Source organism: Ambystoma mexicanum, chromosome 2p (assembly GCF_040938575.1).
Source record: "Ambystoma mexicanum isolate Mex_15411 chromosome 2p, UKY_AmexF1_1, whole genome shotgun sequence".
Taxonomy (NCBI): Eukaryota; Metazoa; Chordata; class Amphibia; order Caudata; family Ambystomatidae; genus Ambystoma; species Ambystoma mexicanum.
In genome coordinates, this window is record NC_090923.1 from 762,635,815 (window position 1) to 762,651,398 (window position 15,584).

A 15,584-nucleotide genomic window follows, 5' to 3' on the forward strand; every position below is an offset into this window, starting at 1 on the left:
GGCCTGGGCAATAAGAAAGGAGAGGGGCCAGGGCTCAATCCTTGAGATTGAGTACCCCACGGGACGCTCAGTTAGAGACTCTAAGAAGATTAACACAGTGTTCTTCGATTATTATGATTGATTGTACTCCTTTCAGGTGCAGGTTACACAGGAAGAGATTAGGCAGCTTCTAGATCATGTAGCTCTTGGTTGGCTTCATCCGGCGCACTCAAATCAATTAAATGCACCTCCATCTGAAGAGGAGCTATGTCCGATAATTATGTCCCTCTGTGTGAAACGATGTGGAATGTGGTCTGCAGCAGGAGATTCTGTCCCTCCATTGTGGTACTTGAGTTTGTTTATTGTTTCCATTGGACGGAAGGCGGGTCTCACCATTGGCGCATTGGAGCAGAGAGGCACTGAAAAGGCTCCAGTACACGTGTAGCACTGTGCTTGTGAAGCAGTGTGGAAAGCGGTTTGCAGCGGTTCATGTGTGAAAGCGGGAAGTTTAGTTTTCTTTGGACTATCACTGTGCTTGGAAAAGCTCCCTGCAAGAATAAGCATTACAACTTGGGCAAAGCGAAAACAAATAAATGAAATAGATATAAAAGGGCTGAGAGGATGAGGTCAGGTCTGCAAACAAAGGAGGCACAGACTCTCCCCAGGAACCTGCAACATCAGTAATTAAGGAAATTCCCCAAGAAACTCAATCGGTAGGTTACTGTAATGCCTATTTCAAGCCCAGGGGAAAACCTAAGGGAGGGAAGGAACCTCAGCCTGGTAAACTGACTGAAGCTCCGGCATCAGCTGAAAATGGCATTAGCATAATGTCATGTGCTTCCCTGGGAGAGATAGACAACAACTCACTACTAGACTTGTGGTATGGTGTATGTGGCACATCTAGAAATGTTGTAAATAAGAGCACCTCGAAGAATTCCCTTTCTCGGAAACACTTCCATAGTGGTGAACAAAGCTGGTGAAGCTCTACGTACTCAAAGACTATCAGCCTCCCCGATTTTGCTTCGAGCTACACTAAACTCACAGCCTCTACTGTGTTCAGAGGCATGTGTAGCGCAGGAAATCGAACAAATTGTTGCAGGTGTTGAAGAGGCACTCTCGAGTACTCATCAAATGGAAGCGAGAAATTCAGTTGCAACAGGCACACAAATACAAAGTGCGATTTAAAACTTTGCAATAAAAATATTACTAAAGTTGTGTGACTGCATATTCACCAAGTCTCAGAAACACAGCAAACTATTACATTTTAATTACACACTAAAGTCTAAAACATCCGATGGAGATCCTCTTGTTATGTCGGAATGCACAGAACAAGTGGAAAGCTTGTCTCTGATTGTCATCAACATTCAGAATGAGGATGGCAGGATAATACCCACAGAAAGCCTGATGGGTTCCCCCCTCACATATTCAGCACACAAACAGCAACATAGGAAAAACAAACTATGAGGAACGAAAGAAAAAAAGAAATGAGAAATTGCACCCTCTCGACATAGAGCTGGAGATCCAACCCTTAAAGTCAACAATTGTCTCAGCTGTACACGCTTGTGGGTAGACATAAAAAACGAGAAAGAGGGAAAACAGCAAAAAGAAACATCAACAACAGAATACAGAACATTTACCAGCGGGTTGCTACAAGAAAATAACATCAGCAATGCTGGTTCTCAAGAGTATCCCACCAAACAGACAAGCATACATGAGTCTATGTCGCAGGAACAGCAGTTTGGTCAACCAAACTGTAACAACGTTTGTCCGCAGGTATATGAAATGCTTGGTAGTAGGCCAGTCAATCATCTAAATAAGGGAGACATAGCGCAATTGTTGGATGTGAGTGTTGTGGTCATTAGTGAAAAAACTGATTACAATTGAAAAACATGTAAATAGATCACTACTGGTGGGGTTATTTGCGAAAATCACTTACCTCCGGATTTTGAATTCATGTGACTTTGATTTCATAGAACCTATAAAGAGAGAGTTTGGCACAATGTCATGCTTCCATTGTGTACTACATGCAACTGCTGCATTAATTCGGAGCCAACATGAATCACTGGACTATTTATGTCATGACCTGGACAAAGAAATAGTACATTTTCCCACAACCTCTTGCGGTGAGCATTGATGAGCTACCAAGCAGGAAGAAACAAAAAATCATGGAAAATATGCGACTGCATCCATGGTAAGATTAGATCATTTAAAAGCTTGGCAGTGGTGGAAATCTCTAATACAGAGCATGGACAGCCTACAAAAATGAGAATTTAAATTGGCCTTGTGAAATACCAGGGGCAATTCAAATGTATTTAAAGAAAGGTCCTTCTTGGAATGTCCTTACTTCTTACCCAGTGTTTATGGTTAACCAACAACTTCTATATAGACGGCTATGTTGTTCAACGGGTCAAAGCAAACAAGGGTCAGAAAAATTGGCCCTATGGAGGTTTGATCATTGGAGTAAATCAGGAGTTCACCTCAAGCAGGGTGGGCCCTGTTGACTCCAATGATAATATGTTAGCATTTGAGATTAAATCCAAGGTATTGTTCGACTTTCCTAATATAAGTGTGATAAATGTTTATGATTCCCCCAAACAAAAACCTCACAAGTGAAATATTCGATTATATAGATAAAATATTAACTAAGTGGGGCATGTTGCCTAATAAGAACACAATATTGCTGGGAGGAGATTTTAATGCAAGATGTGCAGTTACCTCTTTAGAAGGAATATATCAAAATATTGCAACAACAATCGCTTTGGGCCTCATTATGATTTTGGCGGTATTATGCCAAAAATTAAGAGTTTTGGAGTTGAGTGTAGGATTTACCTCCAGCAAAATCCTTGAGGTAAATCTTCCCACTCAACGCCCAAAAAATCATCAAAATTGGTGGAATGACTGGAGCCGTAATTCCACCATGGTAATTCCACAAAAAAAATCCCCATTGGGTCCAATGGACCCAATCTAATTGGGGAATTACGCTGCTACAACCAATTGTAATCAGGTGGAAATTCCGCTTGACCAAGTGGCAGTAATGGTAATTCGTTTTCTGCTGATTTACCACAGAATTACTGCCTAACTCATAATGAGGCTCTTTGTCTTGTACCAAGGTTAATAGAAATGGAGTGGAATGACATGAGTTCATGGTGGAGTGGGACCTATGGATGCTGAATTGAAGGACCCCTAGGGACACACCAGGGAGGCCCACATGGTCCAACAGTAAGAAAAATGCAACTTTGGACTACCTTTGTGGTAACACCTCCCTTCTCCAATACGTGCAAGATTTAGAAATCTATGCCTCCCCATTCAGTGATCATGCCGTCCTTAGGATCCATCTGAATATATTTGTGCGCAATTGTGAAGGGCAAGGGTCTGTCTAATTTTTCACCCAATCACAGAGGAAATTGCATAAAATGTTCTTTTACTAAGGTGTGTCGAGAAATATGGCGGATCTTAAGCGACACACCGCACGCACTGACAATTCTAACAACTGATGAGATAGAACTGTTGTTCGAGAAGCTATCCACATGTATTGTGGTGCCAAAAATGCAGCCCTTGACTGTCACAGGAAAAAAGAACCACAAACATTTTGATGTAGAGATCTTGGTTGCAAGGAGGAAATTATGAAAAGAACTACACGAGGTGAAAAGGATTGAGAAGTCATCTAGTAAGAGAAAGACAGAATGTAAATCAATACAGGAATTGGATTAGAAGAAAACAGAAATGGTGGCAGCACATGAGATGGTGGCCTTACAAGATAACAATACTAGCTCCATTTGGAAATTATTAAATAAAGCAAGGGATAACCCAGTACAGAAGATCATCAACCCTATTACGGAAGACACCTGGGTTAAGTTTATAAAGACCAAAATGTATGAGCCCTCATTGGACCAGGTAAGGAAGATTAAATGCATAGAATTGCCACTAAAATGTACCTAAATAGCATTAAGAGAGTTTGAAATAAACTAAATAACTCCTGGGCCCCTGGTCCAAAAGGGCTCGCAGCAGAAGTATTGAAAGAAGATCCAGATACTTGGGCAGAAATATTATTAATGCTGTTTACAAAGGTGTGAACAGCGGGAAAGGTCCCACTATCATGGAAGAGATCAATTCTCGTACCTGTCCATAAATCTGGTGACAGGCTATTCCCTGACAATTATCAGTCCCTGTCACTCTTAGACACCACTGCTAAGGTATTCACAGCCAATGTGTTAGAAAACCTCCAAGCATGGGTAAAACAAAATAACCTACTGCATGTTTTTCAAGCGGGATTCAGACCAGGTTCAAGTACGATCCACAATATCAAAATGTTATACGCGTTAATGTTGCAAGCTAAGATGTGGAATTATCCTTCATTGTATGTGCTAAATGTGGATTTCTGTGCAGCATTTGATTATGTCGGCCGCTGTATCCTTTGGAACCAACTGATGGAGATGGGCTGTCCTACCTGGCTATTACAGATTATTGTAGCGCTACATGGAGAATATCGCTCAGATTTGCTTAGACAATGAGGGGCTTTTGTCAGGTCCTATAAAGATAAGTAGAGGAATGAAACAAGGTTGCCTGTTAGCAGCTTTATTGTTCAATCGTTATGTAGCAGATCTGCCATCCCGTCCACAAACAAAATGCAAACTGTTCCCTGAAAATAAATTCTTCTCGGGTAGTGTTTACGTTATGTGCGGACAGTCTAGTCATTGTAGAACATACTTTTAGAGGGATGAAAGAGATGTTGGAAGAATTAGGAACATACGCAAAGGAGAATGTCCTAACAGTAAATTTGAACAAAAACAAAATTATGTTAGTCTCTTCTAAAAAAGTCCAGAGGCATACCGTGATGATTAGTTGGGGCGGGTCATAGAATAAACTGACAGCTACAAATACCTAGGAATTGAGATGTCTTATAACAACACTTATGATCATACAATTGAGACTAAGACACATAGAGCTAAGCAAATCACGTTATTGATTCCAAGATTTGCATTTCAGTATGCAGGTTATTCGATGGGAGGCACAGCGATACTATATAGACACTGGTTTGCTCCTGTTGTATTATATGGGCTGGAGGCCCTGTGTGTAAAAGAATTGGGATGGTTGGCAAAAGTGAGGGCTTCTTCTGGCAGACGATCGTAACATTACCTTGATCTTGCTCTGTACAATTTGTGGGATTAGAGCTAGGGTTGACCTCCCTCAGAGCACTGGTACTATTGCCTAGAGGTCTCCTTTGCTTGAATGCCTTTACATTTCCAGAGTCCCCGGTACTGAAAGTACTGGGCGAAGGTTTTAAGTCACAAGGAAGCTTGAGCGATACAGACTGATGTAGGGTTTATTAAATTAATTGTACTCAAAGATAAATTGGTCCCTAGATATGACTCGCTGTAGAAACTATAATACACTGGAGGTGGCTTTTGGAAGAAGACTTAGGAGGTGCGATAGGGTATGCAAGTATGACCATCTAAGTGCACTGCACAATTTTGTACAGGTCGAGGGAATTATGCACACCTATTTACGGCCTCAAACCTACCTCCTAAATTGTCCTGACCCTACTGTGCTTGAAGTTGGGTTACTCCTGCACACAAATCAGCTCCCAGTCCGGGCGATATGGGAGCAAAATAGAAACTGCCAAAATAGAAAAGAACATCTGATACGATTAAAACAATGCATATTGCAATTTTTAGGGTATGGCAAATATAGTATTGCTTTTAGAAAGAAATCTGTAAAGAATATAATTAATGTGTGCTGTGTTGTTGATTGAAGATGTAAAGGTGTATATGGTTTATCATTAAATTATATGTTTTGTAAGAATGCACATAGATCGTAAGTTGTAAAAATTGTAAAAATCTATAATTAACTAAATGCAATTATAAATGAATAACATTAAAATATGTCTTTCCCAAACGCGAAGCTCCCGGGATGAATGGCATAATTGCATAGATGTACAAAGAATATGCGCAGCTCCTGGCCCCCCATCTATGTAGTATGCATGAGCACTCCATTTCAACCGATGTACTGCCTGAATCTACAAGGACAGCATTAGACCCTCGTCAATGCGCCTCATACAGGCCGTAATCCTTGATAAATACGGACTGCAAGATCATTGCTAAACTACTTGCTGATAGGCTTCTCCCACATAATCCTCCCAGATCAGGCAGGGTTTATCCCCGGGAGGTCCACCTAAAATAATTTACAATGTTTATTTACCCTGATGCATAATGTAAATGATGAGATCCCCATTATAGATGCGGCACTGGACACTGAGAAGGCCTTTGACTCTGTTGAATGGCCATTTTTATTCAAAGTCCTCCGTTGCTCTGGATTGGGATTGACATATCTCCAATGGATTTGGCTTTTGTATACTGAGCCTTGGGCCAGTGTGCTAACTAATCAGTTGGTGTCTAACGACATAACTCCTGCTAGGGGCACCCAAAAGGGATGTCCCCATCCCCTATCTTATTTGCTTTGTATGTCTAACCTCTGTTCTGCAGCATAAGAGAGTACCACTCCCACAGAGGTATCAAAATCTATTCAGTTGTCTCAACTATATCATTATACGCCAACGACATGCTTTTTTATGTTAGAAAACCTAGGCATAACCTTCGGCCACTGGTACAGGAAATCTTGCGCTACGGAGAGTACTCAGGGCTAAAAATATATTGGACGAAATCGGAGAGATGTCCCTAACCCCTGCGGGTTGTGCAGGGGATATCGGGGAGGGCTTCAGGTGGTGCCCTGAGTGCATACTATATCTGGAGTTGAGGGTGTCAACTTCCCCGGCCCTACTCTACCCGGATAATTATGTTTCAATACTGGAACAATTAGAGCGCAGGGTGGAAGCATGAATCCACCGCCCTCTGTCACAGGCAGCAGGAATCTCCCTGGCCAAAATGGTGGTGGTTCCAAAGATGCTGTATGTTTTTAATAACGTATCAGTAATCCTCCCATCTCGATTTTGGAAACATGTAAAAACTTGTCTGTTGAGGCTGGTGTGGGCGGGAAACAGGGCGGGATCTCATTTGATACACTGACCCTCACGTTTGAAGAAGGAGGGCTGGAATACCCTGATTTGTTTGTTTACTATTTAGTGGCACAAATGCAATATTCCGTCTGGTAGTGGCACCCTTCGCTCACGCATCAGACTGGAGAGGGCGACAACATAGCCAGATATCCTCAAGGGGATGCTGTGGGGGAGGAGGAGAACGGTGACTAAGGGTGGGGGGGTGCAACCAGTCAACATCACATGTTAGGCCTGGTAACAGGCAATGTCCGGGGTTGGGGGTGCAGGAAAGTTTAACCCTCAATTCACCATATACGCCATATGGCATGCGATTGGGATCACGCATGAGAAGGTCTACAGGACTAATTTTTAGCAGCTCTGCGTCCACACTCGGGTGGACATAGTACAGGATGGCAGTTTTATTCCCTGGGATGCACTGACGCAAAGAGGTGCCTAAAATGCAGTGACAATGCTGCTATACTTCCAGCTGAGGGAGACCCTTTGTGGCCTGTGGCCGTGCTTCCCTGAGGCCCCAGTACACTCCCCTCTGAATCAATTTGTGGTTTACCCTCCTCGACCTACTAGGATGGTATCTTCTTTCACAAATTTATAAAGGCACAGCGGGTGGGGGGGTGAGGTCACACATCGTTTAGAGCAAAATGGGAGTGTCATTGGGGAGGGCACTCTCTGATCTACAATGGTGGCAGATGTGTATGCTATCCCGTAAGATTTCCCTAAATAGTAGATATCGTCTAATACTATACCCGGCCCAATTGAACATGTATTACCCAGAGAGGTCAGCGAAATGCACTAGGGAGTGTGTACACATACGGCCTTTGTGGGAGCAAATCCGCATGATCATGGGTACGATGATAACCAAGTGTCCCCCTGCTTCTTCTGAAGCTTGGCTCTTAGACTGATTTGATGTGCCTGCTACAGCTGACAGGAAAGTATAGGGAATGGCTTCTATGGTGGTGCATTCACTGGTAGCAAACGCCTGGAAGAAGCCGAAGAAGCCAACTATACAGGAATAGTTGTCTTGTTTAAACTCTTGTGGAAGATGTTAAACCGCTTATGCCTCCATGTTACCTAGCCATAGCTGGCCAATGGACTACTGGGCTCCCCTGCATTCTTATATGTGCAGAGACAATACGACTCATGACACTGAAGGAGAGTAACTGGATTTCTACCGAGGGTGTGTCTGGCCGAACTAAATTAATGGAACAGATGGGGAGGTAAAAGGGGTAAGCCTTAATAGTTGGCTGTGAGGCCCTGGGAGGGGGAGGGAGGAGTGTATTTCATTTCTGTTCCTGGATGGGACCTGTACTTGGCTATGGTCTAGAGGTGGTGGGGGGACTAGTTTATCATATGCTGCATGTAACGATTATGTTTACATGTGTTCTTTTAGAAGTACTGTGTTTTTTTTCTTTTTTGTGGGGGTCAGCCAGGGTTGGGGAGCAATGGAATGGGGTGTGTTTGTTTTATTGCTGTAGGTGTTTATAGACATTAAACTTAACAAAGAAAGTTTTTTTTAAAAAAAAAATTAAAAAGCTATGCGCTTTTAGCATTCACATGGATTAATACTTCCAATTATTTGCAAAAGGTAGGCACAATAGCATTTATGCTTATAGCAACATCTTTTTAAAAACATTTGTAGCCTCTATTTTACAATATGGCAAGACCAGTAAACAGATATCTAACTACATTTACAAGTGAGATGGCAACAAATGAATTCCCTATAACAAAGCACGCAGATGAAAATAATAAATAGAAGTGTTTTAGATGACTCTAGGTACCTAAATAACTAAATGGCTGGTTTTGCTACTAATAATTTAGGGTACCAGCATGAGAGTCGAGGGGGGAGAGAGATGCCTAATGATAGCTGTTTTGTTTGCTCACTCATCCCAGTTGCCATGATTGCCTCTAGAGTATTTATATCTCCAGAAGTTCTTGAATACAGAGCACATTGCTTGTTACACCTTGCACTGTGCCTAACAAGGGGACAGTTTGAAAGACAATCAGCCGTTAAATAATGTATGACATCAGCAGACTTCCGATACGTAGATAACTATATAGAGGAGAATCCCAGCAAGGTGCTAAAATATATCATGACCGGTCCAAATACAGGAGAGGTCCAGATAGTGGCTCATGAAATGCTACCATGCAGGGGTTCCCAGAGAAGGTTGATATGTTATTGTGTTAAAAGGCCACAATTGTAGATAACTGGAAGAGTATTCTCCTTGGAGGAATGGGTTGACAGAGTAATGTGATGTAGAGCAGAGGCAGTGGTGTCTGCATCAATGGATGAGATAAAAACACAGATAAAGTCTGCCAATGAATAATGGAAACAAACTGCCAAACATGGGTGGAAGATGAAGCAGCAGCACTACCCACAATTAAAATGAAAGCCCCAAAGTTATGTTTTAGAAATAATGGCCAAGTGAAAGTTGGTGAAAATGAGGGCTGCAAATGCATCATAGATATACCAAGTATGAAATTTGGCACTGCTGTACTCATGGACCACTATTGGGCCTGTGGTTCAAAGGTCTATATACAGCTCCCTCCAAATTGGGGAGGTTTGTGCTCTCTGGTGGTAATAAATGCACCAGCTCTAGTGGAACCTCATAGTGAAGTAGAGATTGGTAATTTCGCCCAAATGGTTGCACACTTAAGAAACAAAAATGCCCCTTAGCCTTAAACGCAGAAAAAGGGAAAACAACTTCTCGGCTAAATCAATAGAGGCCTATGATGGAATACCAGATGAGCATAAATTGTTCGATAGAAAGTCAATGTTCTTTAGGTCCTTTTTTACTTCCAGTTTGCAGGCACACACAAATGAAAAGTGTTAACAAATAACCAGATGGGAGTTGTTACAAACAATTAATACAACTGTGAAAGACTTTCATGCCATAAAAGAAGAGCAGATTTCCATAAGGCATATGACACCTCAGAACAGGTATGTTCTCGATCTGATAACAGCCACGCAGGGGGTGTGTGCCAAAAAATGGGCCTTCTTGCTGCACATATATATACCCTCTGAGAGTGAGGAGAATGGAACCCTCACAGAGGCCAGAACTACACAAAAAATTGTGGAGGAGGTGGACAAGATTAAAAATAATGACTGATTTAGCTACTTGTTCTCATGGATACTCACATATTTGGCTAACACATTGAACACTTTACTGGCCATTCTAGTACTGGTACTGTTTGCCTTCTGTGTTTTAAGAATGGCAATAAATGGTTGCAAAAAGCTGCCAAAGCGGCAGTAGGAATGGAAATAGTAATAAATGTGGATGCTCACATACACAAGTATACACAAAGTGATGACATAGCCCGTGCCCAAGCAATGAAAAGCTCTATTGCTCCTCCAGGTTATGATATGATATGGCATTTATAACGCGCCTATACACAAATGTTTCAAGGTGTGATGAGGCAAGGGAGTGGGAACAAAGGGAGGACAGACAGCGATCCTACTAGGCCAGGTGTCATTCAGATCATGCAAGTGCATGGGAGGAGGATGGGGGAAAGTATGGGGAGGAGGAAGGGAAGGGACAGTACAGTACATTGCATAGAATAATAACAATAGGGAAAGTAATGGCCAGCAGGTGGCAAGTGCAAAGGTAAGTGAAGACATCAGGTGTTAAGTGCTGGTAGTGGGAGTGCAGGGATACAGAAACAGTCCCCAAGTGCGGGGGTACCAGGTAACCAGTGCAGATTCATATTCAGCCAGAGGTCAGCAGGCAAGAGGGGGAGAAAAGGCAGAAGCAAAGAGAAAGGTTTTGAGGTGCTTCCAGAACCGGAGATGGTTCTCCTCAAGTTTCAGGGAGGCTGTTAGGGAGAATTCTCATAAATGTGCTAATTTCCCTTACCTTTTGAGACCCCCAGCAACTTTGCTGGATTTCTAGGACTTGAATTTCTACGTGGAAAGAGCGTGAGCCTTTTTTCCCACTCTTTCATGTATTTTGATGTGTGTTTTACTTTTGTGTTCTTTGGATATGGAGTTTTAGACAACTACATAGGTATCATCTTTTTCTTTGTGTGTCACACAGCACCCACAGTGCAGTGGCACAGGGATAGCTCCCAGACATCCCAAGGTTTAAATACCTTCTCTGGGATTGACAACTGTCTCCCAGTGAATGTAAAGTTAAACTGAATTTGCTAGTCTTTTTAAATTGCTAGACTCAGCACACACTTCCTCAGAGCAGAGGGCTGAATACCTAGTATTCCCTATGCCTAGAAAACTCATGTTGCCCTCAAAAGCTACCCTTTCCTCTCAGAATGGCTGGTGGCAGTGGTATTACCATGATTTTCCTGACCGCGACCTGTTCAAATGCTCCTGTAGCTGAAATCCACTGGAGCCATGTTTTTAAGATGGCATCTGAGCCCCCTCTGTAAAACAGGTTCCGATTGACTTTTTTCACCATTTCTTGTTGGAAAGGTCCTTCTAGAGTTTGTCTCTGCATGCCAAACCAGGTTTGGTCCCTTTGTTCATGTGCCTTTTGCTTGCTTCTGTACTGAAGCCCCCCTCTGGTGCCTGAGTGTCTGGGGTGGATAGGATGTGCGGGAGGTGCCCGGAACCCCATGTGCTTAGTCTCCTAGGAGACATGAATGCACTCTGGGGTGATTGGCTGGCTGACTGTCCAGCAAGGACCGCCACCCTGCTGGGTGAGAGACAGCTAGGCTGGACGAATGGGAGAAAACTGTTTAAAAGCAGGCCTCTGGGACTTGGAAGACAGAGTCGACCAATGGAACGAAAGAAACGAAGACGAGCTGAAGGAAGATGACTGCTGCAACTCCTGGACTGTTGGTTTTCCCGGCGAAGCCCTGCTGCAGGTCCAAATTGCCTAAAAATCCCTCGACAGAGAAGCCCCTTCAAGGATGACTTCTTCCTTTGAGCTGGTGAGAACATCCAACGTGGAAACCATCTCCATACTGGTCAAATCTTAAGAGTGCTGTTGAAAACCAGATAGGCAGTGAGAAGGATACCAGTGTGTGGACTTTAAGGCACTCACACCTTAAACTGACATTTTGCCAAGCTTGTGGACCCGTCTCCGTGCAGAGCAGGAACCTCCCTATGTCCTCCCTCTTGTCCCCTTGACTGAGGCCCAGGAACAGCGAGATCTGCAGGAACTGCTAGGATCAACTGCCTTAGCTACACCTTTTCTTCATTACAAAGGTACTGTGCATACGCGGTTGAGAAATCCTCTCTGCCGCGATGAAAGTTTGTGAAACTTTCCCATCTTTGGAGTCTTGTTCACTCCTAATCCCACCTATAACTCTTTTGTGCAAACTACTTCTAAGAATATTGGCATAGACTTAACCGTTTACTATCAGAACTGTGTTATCCTATCCAAGACGCTGATCCATTGACTTTGGCCCAGGCCTATTGAATTGAACCGCCTCTTGTAGTGAACTGAAATGATTTGCCCTGCCTAAGAAAGTAATTCTGTTTGATTCTTATAACCTTTGTCTTTTTACTCCATTTTGAAAACTACTGAAGTGCCATTTTGCTCCACCCTCCAGGGGAGCCTAACTTGTTCAGAAGCGTATTGGTTTAGTACTATAGTGTATTATAGTGTGATACTGAGCTGCTTATTACTAGTGGAATGTTTTTAACTAATACATTAATATTGTTTTACCAAGAAACATTGAGTAAGTGTTTGTTTGAACCACTGTGATTGCAAGTCCTTTGTGTAACACCTTGTACTGCTCGCATCCTTCTTGAGATAAGCCGGGCTGTTCAGCCCTGCTACCACAAAACTGTGTAGTACAGACTTATACCAAAGGTAAGATTGTGCTTACACCTGTGGTCTTAATTGTGTGTGGTGTTCCCAAAGGGTACTGCATGTAATTCTGCCTAACAGAGGCAGGAGGCTGTTCCACAGCAAGGAGGCCCCAGCCGAAGGAAGAGATCTACCACTAACTTGTTGCTCGGAGAAGCGACTGACCCTAAGGGAATTGGAGGCAGAAGAGCGAAGAGCTCGAGAGGGAAGATAGTTAGGAAGAGAGCGTTGAAGGTATTGAGGCCCCAGAAGGCCTTGTGGGCAATGCAGAGGGTTTTGAACTTGTTCCTCACAGCCACTGGGAGCCTGTGCAGAGATTTCAGACCTGGAGAGATACGATCCATGGGCTTGAGGCCAAGGACAAGTCTCGCAGTCCTGTTCTGGATGAGTTGCAGAGGGCGGAGAGTAGAGGCAGGCAGATTTAGAAAGAGGCTGTTCCAGTAGTCCAGCCTAGAGAGAACCAGAGCTCTGGAGACAGTGAGCGTCTAGGGTAGGAGAGGAAAGGTAGGATACCTCTGAGGAGGTACAGCTTGTAGTGTGACTTCTTAGAGACGTCTGAGATGTGAGGAGAGAAAGAGAGTGTGGAGTCGGAGATGACCCTGAGGTTTTTAGCATCGCAGGTATGAGCAGGAGGAGGGCCAAGAGAGGCCGGCCAGAGAGCGACAGGAAAGGAGGGAGCGGGTGTGCCGATGAGGAGAATCTCAGTCTTACTGACATTAAGGCAAAGTTTACTTGTCCTCAGGAGCCTCATAATTACACAGAGCACTGGGTTCATTGTGATTTCAATGGGGAATGCTGCTATTTGAACTGTAACGTGGACAAACATGTCAGACAGACAGGCATCTTGAGTGGGGTGACTGATATATGGATACCTAAACAGCCTCATGTGAGGGAGGGCAAGAGGATGGATGTGGTGGAGGACTCGACCAGAGCGGGCTGTTAAGAAGCAGATGGTTCCATCATACATAGTTACTGCCCCTCCCACGGCCCAATACTGTATAAGTGAGAAACATTACTCACTAAGGCAACCATACCGCCCATATCCCAGGCAGGTACATCAGAAGATGGACACAATCTAAGCTAAATATGGGAAGAATAAACAAACTGACAATGAAACAATACATGTGCATGGATTAGATACAAAGCAAATGTGCAGTCAACATAAAGAACGCAATCTATAGGTAATACATGCATTTATACGTAAAGACTATTAACATGGCATCCATAAAACATGAAGAACACTGACATAAGCAATGTATAAGCTGAATGCAACATGAACAACACGAAAATATTGCTCACTAACATAGAAATGCAAGAGTAATGGGCAGCCATCTTTTCCAAAATGGAAGCCACAACACGTTTCTAACTAAATTAAAGGCCTCAAGGCTTCATGAGAACTCAAAGTGCGGAAATAACCAAAATACAGATTCGTTCAGAGTTTAGTGTGATGATTCCTGTGTAGTCATCACTGATGATCTCCTGCCACTTGGCCATAGGATGGCAGCCCCTACCTGACCCTGACCCTGGGGGTGGTACTATGAGGGAGGATCATGTGGGAGGGGACAGCTGCCGGGAGGAGGTGATGATTCTATCGGAAGAGACACATTATTCTCCCCTTTCTTACAAAGTAAACACTATGGGCCTCATTACACGGATGGCGGTAATGGTTAACTGTCACCGTTAATGGTAACGGTGACCGTTAACCATTACCGCCTTACTACGAGGTCCCTTAGCGGGTTGGTGCTTTGGCGTTAAAAACCAACCTGCTAAGGGACCTTGGTGCTAATTACGACACCGCAAAATTGCGGTGCCGTAATTAGCACCTTCCCCCTTCCCATTATGCCCTATGGGGCAAAATTGGGAATGGGGAAGGGCAGTGGTGGAAGGGGGAATTTGTAACGCTCACCTGATTCCCGTAGAGGCGCCGGTCTTGACTGGGCGTATACCGTATCTTCAAAGGTGATGTGTAACACACGGCTGGCTCTTTGGGCTGGACCTCTGTGCACTGTATGTCTGACTCGAAGGTTAAGATGTCTGCAGATAGAAAATATGGGATTAAGGAACTGGGTTATTGAATGTCTCTCTCTTCTTCCCTTTCTCTTCTCGTGTAGAACCCCAAAGGTTAACGCTCTCACCTTAGGTAAGTGAACGCCGTGCTCTCCATCTGCCTCGGGGCAGGGTGCTGTAACCAGTTTCTTCACTGGATAAGGGGAGCAGGCCTCTTGACTTCAGAGGACTGCTGTCCGTCGTTTACTGCACGAACGGTAAGTTTCGAGTAATTCTAATGTCTTTAAAGTCTTTAGTAATGATGTTTCTTGTTTTGCAGGGTTCCGGCGATGGCGGATGACGGGCTGAAGTGAGTTGAAGATGGAGCCCGTGTGATGAATAGAAGCGCCTGGAAGCACGTAAGTAAGCGCTTGTTGCCTGCTTCACGATGCGCTCTAACTGTCTTTTTATTTTGCAGGTACAAGTTCGGAGCGGCTGCAGGGTGCCAGAATACCCACTGGGTTAGATGTGGAAAGGAGTAATGGCACGTGAGTATTAAAGTTCCCCAATGTCTTTAAACGCACCTTGTTTTGTCTTTCAGATGCGGGATGCAGCGCCGAAGGCCTCCGGAGCGTGCGAAGAGTTGGTAAGCTTTTGTCTTTCAGATGCCGGAATGCAGTGTGAAGACCTCCGGAGCGCACGAAGAGTAGGTAAGCCTTTGTCTTTCAGATGCCGGAATGCAGCGCGAGGCGTTGGTGACAGCCGATGGACCAGGTAAGTGAAGAGCTGTCACTGAAGACCGTAATGCTAACCTGTTCTTTCTTGTCTTTATAGGTGTTGCTGAA